The sequence below is a fragment of the Lactuca serriola genome, chromosome 6 (assembly GCF_051521515.1).
Source record: "Lactuca serriola cultivar US96UC23 chromosome 6, Lser_US96UC23_V15, whole genome shotgun sequence".
NCBI lineage: Eukaryota > Viridiplantae > Streptophyta > Magnoliopsida > Asterales > Asteraceae > Lactuca > Lactuca serriola.
The window spans coordinates 42,092,722-42,100,291 of NC_136413.1; positions in this window are offsets into that span (position 1 = coordinate 42,092,722).

A 7,570-nucleotide genomic window follows, 5' to 3' on the forward strand; every position below is an offset into this window, starting at 1 on the left:
AATCTTGATGATGATTAGATGAATGATTACATGGATGGTTTTGGATACTTTGGATAGACGCTCTGCTATTCAGAAATAGAACAACTATTTCAACAGAGGAAGAACTTTGAGATCAACTCAAGTATTAAAACTCTCAAACATATCTTGTATATTTTATATGAGCAAAGACCCTATTTATAGGCTCAAGAGAGCCGGTTACATTACACATTTGCAATAGTATGATTGCAATACGACAAACTATTTTACAGTTTAGCCCCCTAGACTATAGACGGACTAACACTTTATGTTACATCACATTCTAATTTTACTGACAACTAATAAATTATTCTAGTGACACTTTTAAATAATTACATTAGTAAAATTTACAATTTCTTCCACATTGAAAGGATGCGTGTCTTCAATAATAATGGCTTTATACGTCATTGCTTGCGTCATTCACATGACTACTTTCATAAATCCGTTAATAGGGTACCACAAATGAAACAAACATAAGGGAATATGAGCATTGTCCGAACTAACATCTTTCAAAGAATCAAATGATGATCCGAAGACTTTTTTATCCAAAACAACCCAGTAATGTTTGGAAATCTATCAATAATTCCATCCGAAATAAAAAACCAATCCAGTCAAGGACATTTTAAACCCATTGCTGCTCAAAGTAAAAGAATCCCCCCCCCCCCCCCCCCCCCCCCCCCGAAGAGGGACATCCAAGATAAATTAATTGAACACACCGATGGTCAATGACCCCACTAAAATTACAACTTCTCCAAATATGAGATCGTCACAACTCACAAGGCCAATAATTTGAACCACGACGTTCTGTTCTTATCCAAAAGTCGAGAAGCATACACGATACAACTTGACAATCAAAAGCGATAAATTACCATTATTAGATTAATCATCGCTTAATATATCATGTCACAATACTTCCATTTTAAGTATCTGATCCTAACAAAGGATTTATATGTGTAAAATATATTTCTTTCATCTTCCCTTAGCAATATATTTTATAAAAGCTAAATTATTATGAAAAATAGTTTATCAAATAAGATAAATAAGCCTCGTAGATTAATATTTTTTAAACATATTTCCTTTATTCCAACACACATATCTATATAGTATTGGACCAGTCATATAGATTTAATTAAACAAATATGAATTTAATACTTAAGATTATAATAAAAAAAATCAATCAATAAAAAAGTAGTCAACCAAAACCAGTATCATAAAAGTGGTAACAAGTAACAACAATTAGTAAACTTTTTTTATATGTTTTTGAAATTGGGTCTGATTCGGTTAGATTCATATTATTTATATTTAATATCATACTTAAAAACTTATGACTCCGTCTTGACTCATTTGATGTCTTTACTCGGTCAGATTCATGACTGTGAAACTCAGTTAGACGTTGACTCAATCAACAACTATAAAAAACAACTACTGTCAAAATAAGAATCTACTGACATTTTTTTACAATTATATTAAGATAATTATAAAAAAAACGTATTGTGTCTAACTTTTGCTAAAATCAAAACTATACTGGAATTGTTATATACTTTAATAAACATGTTTAGTTAATATACAAATATATATAATTAATATTCATAAAAAAAATACAAAAGTTATTAAGCACCAATAGTGGATTTTTTTACTCTTTAATCATGTGGAAGGCTAATGAGGTGGCCGATGCTTTGAGCCGCAAGATAGATGATACTCCCATTCGAGGCCTATGTTTGAGGATGATCATTATTTCACAACTTCTGGATATGAGCAGAGAGGCTTAGGCAGAGGGGTCCAAGAGGGAGAACTGGAAAAAAGGAGAAGATTCGAGGCCAAACAGATAGATTTGTTACCGATAGTCGGGGGTTATTGACCCAATGCGAGCGGATTTTAGTTCCAGTTTCCAGGGGAGTCCATCAGAAAATATTAGAGGAGACGCATAAGTCTAGGTTTTCGATTAATCCTGGAGCCCCAAGATGTATTGAACCTTGAGACTCAATTATTGGTGGCTCTGCATGAAGAGGGAGATTGTATGGTTCGTCGAGAGATGCATGACATGTAGGAAGGTCAAGGCTGAGCATTAGAGACCACACGACAAGTTGCAGACTTTAAAGGTCCCTGTGTGGAAGTGAAAGATGATTACCATGGATTTTATCACCAAGTTACCAAGGAAGGCAACGAGACTCAATGTTATTTGGGTATTATGAACCGTTTGACCAAGAGTGTCCATTTCCTTGCTATTCGGGAGAGCTCGTCGGCCGAGAAATTGGCTAACATTTATATTCGAGAGGTAGTGGCTTATTACAGGATGCCAGTGTCTATAGTCTCAGATCGGGATGTTCGGTTTATTTCCGGGTTTTGGAAGAGGTTCCATGAAAAGTTAGGTACCAGACTACACTTCAGTATTGTTTATCATCCGCAGACAGATAGCCAAAGTGAGAGGACGATTCAGACTTTTCGAGGATATGTTGAGGGCATGCATCATTGATTTTGGTGGGAGATGGGACTCCTACCTTCTGTTGGTTGACTTTTTGTATAACAACAACTATCATGCCAGTATTGGCATGCCTCCATACGAGCTTCTTTATAGAAGGAAGTGTCGGACCCCAGTTTGCTAGGGAGAGGTTGGGCAAAGAGTCATAGGGAGTACAGAGGTGGTGCTCAAGACAACCGAGCTTATTCAACAGGTTAGGCAGAGATTGCGGACGACTCAAAGCTGACAAAAGAGCTATGCGGACCGATACTGTTCAGAGTTGGAGTTTCAAGTTGGGGATATGGTAATTTTGAAAGTATCCCCTTGGAAGGGTAGAATTCGCTTCATGAACCAGTGAAATCTAAGCCCCAGATTTATCGGTCTGTTCTGAGTTATGGATAGAGTAGGAAAGGTAGCCTACAGATTGGATTTACCGGAGGATCTTAGTCAGTTTCACAACACTTTTCATGTTTCCCAGCTGAGGAAATGTGTGATTGACAAGTCTGTAGTTGTTCTATTAGATGATATTCAGGTTGATGATCACCTAATTTATATTGAGAGACCGGTGGCAGTTCATGATAGGAAGACGAAGGCCTTGCACAACACGGTGGTACGCTTGGTCAAGGTGCAATGACAGCACCAAAATGGCTCAATGTAGACTTCGGAGCCCAAAGCGGAGATGCGTGAACACTACTTAGACATGTTTTCAGTCGAGGATTTCGAGGGAGAAATCTAACTCAAGTGGGGGAGAATTGTAACATCTATTTTAGGTAAATAATTCATTATGTTTGGACAATTTATAGAGTTTAAAATATGGATTTTATGAAAGCCACAACATGGTAAAGGATATGCCACGACGCGAACATGCAGTAGAAACACATATCATTCATCATAAGCCACGACGTGACAAGCTTGTGGTCAAGACGTGGCGGCCGCTGAGTGTTTAACCCTAAATCCCAGGGTTTGTGCCTCTATTTAAGGAAAGTAAGGGCTAGGGTTTGCATAGCCTCAACATCCATCACCATCCTTCACCCTAAAGAAAACCCTAATCCTCCATTGTTGATTGTGAGCTCCTTTTTGGTGATTTTTTTTAACATCCATAAAATTTTATAAAATTTAAACTTTTCAAAACAGCGCTCTTTCTATGGAAGTGTTTACAAAACTCATTGTTTCCAAAACATTATTTAAAATCAGAATCGTTCTCAACATAGTTTTCAAAACTTTGTCATTATCAGAGTATCCCAGAAATCATAAGTCCAACAACGTGAAGATGTGTACGGTCACGCCTTCATCCTGAAAAAATCCGTTGAAGTACCTGAAACCATAAACCCAAACTATAAGCACGGAGCTTAATGAGTTCCTCTAAAGTACCAACACACAAACGGATAACATATACAAATAACAACATGCACTAGGCCCACAACTAATAGACTGGATTACCCATGAGCCCATAATATGAATCTGGCTTGCCTAACGGGCCCACCACTTATATCTGGCCTTCTCTTGAGCCCACAACATAAGTCTGGCTTGCCCCACAGGGCCCACAGCTTATGTTTGGCTTGCACCGACCTAGTCAGTCGTCAAACTGGAATTCCAATGTTTAGTCTTCAATACGAGTCTAGCATACCAACTGAGTCCTTAACACGCATTTGGAATGCTACTGGGCCCTTAATATGAGTCTGACATGCCCTACCCGACCCTCAGCTCATATCTAGATTGCTCCAATACCCTCAAGCCCTCGGTATGAGTTTGACATACCAATTGGGTCCTTAGCTCGTATCTGGAATGCTATTGAGCCCTCAGTATGAGTCTGACATGCCCTACCCAACCCTCAACTCATATCTGAAATGCTCTAGGGTTTGTTGGCTACAACACGAAGCAGTACAACCTCAACCCAACATCATATGCCGACAGATAACAACCATAAACAGATAATCTTGCAGACAGAATCACAGGTAGTCCTACTGATCTACCAGACAAACATATCAAGACTAGCATGCATATCTATTCCATACTCAACATATCAACAATATCAGGTTATCCAACCAATGGGCCGACCTTGGTGCCTTCGACCTGAAAGTACAGTGAGGAAAAATCACCTCAAATATTGAAGTTCACTACAAGAATCCTTAGCTGCTGCCTCGACGACACCTCTGCTCTATCAGGTCAAAATAACACCCAATTAGCAATTAGGTTTCATTCTAAGGCCCACCATTCATACTGGTCATTTTACCTCTGACCCAACATGAACCAAAACTGAGGCCCAATTCCATTAACCAAAAGGTCCAAAACCAAAAGATCCACAAAGGCCCACTAGTGCCCCAATTTTCCAAATTGGGCCCAACCTCATATGAATTTTATACTAAGCCCATAATTTCCTTTATTATAATTCAGGTTAACTCAAGTACCCCCTTAGGACAACTTGGTCAAAGACAAATGTCAAAAAGTCAAGGTCAATGACCCGAGTTGACCCAACTCGCTGAGTTGTTCCTTCAACTTGCCATGTTTTTTCCATTCAACTGCAAAGTCGGGAAAAACCAATCCAACTCGCGCGAGTTTATCAAGAAACTCGCCGAGTCCGCTCAAAACCCAACAACTTAATACAATAAGCACTTAATCCATAAGGACATGACTCCAAAACCTAGATTTGACTTCCTTGAGCTGGAAAACCATGTAAAGTTGCCAACTTTACGTTCATGCATGTCTAAATGAAGCTCTTAAGCTTAAAATGGACTTAAGAATTGACTTAATGCATGCATGACATCAAAATCCTCATAAAGCTTGCAACTTTAAGCCAAATGAGGCCACAAAATGGCCAGATCTAAAATGACAACCCATGAAACACTCAAATCCTTGGACAGTCCATCAAAGAATCCAATAATCAAGATAAAACTCCAAAAGAAGAGATCTAATCAATGAAGAAGAAAGGTACAAGATTTATACCTCAAATAGACTGCAATAAGTGGGGAAGTTCTGGATCTAAAGCCTTTCCACCAAGTTAGACACCTTCACTTTAAGGCTCTTTCAAAAGAGTACCAAAATAAACACTCAAAGCTCTCTACAAGCTCACACACTCAACTATGGAAGACGATACTCGAATTTAGGGTTTTTGGACATAGGAGGCTGGTAAGGAGGTCAACCAAGGGACTTAAGGCCTTTAAATATGGTGCAACACCCTAAAAATTAGGATTTCCTTCCCAGCTGCCAACTTTCCGAGTTGAGGCTCCTCAACTTGCCGAGTTGCTTCATCTTAGCATGCCGAGTTGAGGCTACCCAAGTCCCCAAGTTCTACTGGAAAATCATACAAAAGATAACTCTTATACCTGGAAGTCGGGATGTTACAACTCTCCCCCGCTTAAATTAGATTTCGTCCTCGAAATCGTTCATTTCTAACACTCAGATCATACCAATATCCCGAGGAACACAACCGCAAATTCTGTACATAAAACGACCTTCCTAAAACAATCAAACCCAAACAGAACCTGCCAACCTGAAGAAGAACCACCCATAATCACATTCAAAGACCCAACCATATATATTTGAACTTGGTTATCGAATTGGTCTAAATCCCTAAAAGACCTCCCAGACTGAACTAATTGCTAAAACCGTGACACTTATCCATCGAACAATCTATTCAACCTTTGGTGATAACAATTCCATGACACACAATAAGATACAAAGTACAAACTTCCTCAACTTTCGGGCCGATACACTGCTGCTAAGAGCCCGAAACCTCATCACTTGCCCTTCATTCACAAGGTGGAACCATCCTGGAGCACAGGAACATAAGCTAAATTATGAACCCTCCAACTGATGCCTTTGACGTAAAGATTTCTTAACACCCTCCATTTTGGATACAGACTTTGCACAGACCCACTCACGATTCCCAACACGAGTTTCCACCAAAAGCCTGCTCGAAAATGGCTACCCATGATACCTCCTCACGGAACTTTCCCTAAAACTGATGAATATCCATTTTAATATACCCCAACCCCTAGTTGGGCACTATTAAAAACACGCGGAGTGATCCTCGAAACACATCGACCACGAACTTTGACCAAAACCATACCATACGATAAACGAAAACCTTAACAATTCTTGGCTCTCTGATATGTCATTATCAAGCACTTCTTTACCAAGAGAAGATGATTAAACCAAGAATTTCCACGCTACTTCCAACCACTTATAGGCTCAGGTGTACCCCCACCTGGACCACCACTCGAGACAAAACTTTAGGACTTGCGACATCATAAGAAATTTCCAACTAGAAAATTAAAACCTTAACAACAGTTTGCAAAAAACTGGAAATATAATGCATACATCCGGCATAGACTTTCTGATACCTGACTGATACTTCACACAACCCTTATTGCTCCCTTTATCTAGCCAACAAAATTACAACTCACCCGACTCCCATCAGCGTGTCAACACAGAAAGCACTATAAGTATAAGAAATGAGCCATCATGATCACCAAATCCATAGCCCATGACTGGAAAGCTCCTGATAACACGCCAACCTTGTTGACACTCTCATAGCGCCAACTAAGCACAACATAGCTGCTACCAAAGCAAAACCTTACAAAAACAAGGTCGCACACGATCCTCGAATAGGATAACGGTTGCACTCTTGATTCAAATCGGAAGCTGAAACCCAAGAGAACCATGCACATAATTCGAACCAATAGCACCAATGCCCTCTTGCCCAGATCACAAGGAGCACCCCCATACACCTACTTAAGAAACCCATAATCTCATCCGAAGAGAAAAGAAACACCAAAGATAATCGAAAGGCCACCTTAATCAAAACAGAAAACATCCTCATGACCGGTCAAACAAGACCCCATACTTGTTTGAGATTGAACGGTTCCATCACTACCCCACTAGCTCGAGAAGACCTCCACTATGATCCTATAAGTTACCAAAACCTAAGTCTTCTACGGATCAAAATTCCACTTCGCCATTTAGGGTAAACATACCTAGGGACCAAGGGAACATATCATACTGCACTGGAGGGTAGGAAATGCATTCCTTGATCTTTAACTGTTGCCACTTGAATCCTTTGGAGAATTCCCGCTGAATGACGAACTCAACGATCAA